Here is a 1,166-nt window from a genome sequence, read left to right on the forward strand (position 1 = left end):
TCATTTGGTATCAGAGCAGGAAACCTCTGTGGTATCATATACTACTAGCAGGTTGAGATCTTGCGGATTTCATGGACACCATGAAGGAACTATACGGGATTCATAAATCTATCATGCAGGACAGTTGCAACTTCGGTCATTGGAAGGCAAGGATGCGACAGTTGATCAGAGGAATTGATGAGGATGCATGGACCGCAGTAGAGGAAGGTTGGTCTGTCCCTACAATGATGACCGATGACAAAACCTTGGCCCCAAAGCCAAAGGATAGGTGGACTGATCAAGAGAAGGCAGCATCGAAGTTCAACTCTAAAGCCCTCACTGCAATCTTTTCTTCGGTGGATCTGGACCAGTTCAAAATCATCCAAGGCTGTGAATCTGGTAAAGAGGCATGAGATATTTTGACCAATCACTTTGAAGGGAATACTAGCGTGCGGAGAACAAGGATCGATCACTTAGCCTCAAAGTTTGAAAACCTTCGCATGACGGATGATGAACCAATTGACGGATTCATTTCAAAGATCAGTGAACTTGCTAGCGAAGCATCAGTTCTTGGAAAGAAATATGATGAGAAGGATTTGGTGAAAAAACTGTTAAGATGCCTACCTCCACGATTCGAAGCTTACAAGGCTGTACTGGATATAGCCGTTAATACTGATGAGATGAAGTTTGATCAGCTGTCTGGTATCTTAAAAGTTCATGATCTGGAGAAAACTAATCGAACTGCAAACTCTCAAAAGAGCATCGCTTTTGTAGCTGACTCTAAAGAGCAGGATCGAGTCACAAAGATTGAAGAGAACTTGGGACTAATGGCTCGAAACTTCAACATGTTCATCAAGCGAATGGAGAAAGGAGGGAATCGATCCAACTCACGGTTTCAGAGGAATGACTCAGATCGAAACAGCTCTCAGTACACTAGGCAAGACTCGAAGAACTCGAAGAAGAAGGAGTTGCAGTGTCATGAGTGTGAAGGCTATGGGCATTATCGCAATGAGTGTCCGCTAGCTAAACGAAAAGAGCTGAAGTGCATTGACTGCAAGGGTTTTGGTCACACTCGAAGTGAATGTCCTAATAATCTGAAAAAGGACAAGTCACTCATGTGTTTCAGTGATACAGACTCAGAGAGTGACAGCGATGGAGATGAGCTACATCTAAACTTTATGGCACTT

This window comes from Brassica oleracea, chromosome C9 (genome assembly GCF_000695525.1).
Source record: "Brassica oleracea var. oleracea cultivar TO1000 chromosome C9, BOL, whole genome shotgun sequence".
NCBI lineage: Eukaryota > Viridiplantae > Streptophyta > Magnoliopsida > Brassicales > Brassicaceae > Brassica > Brassica oleracea.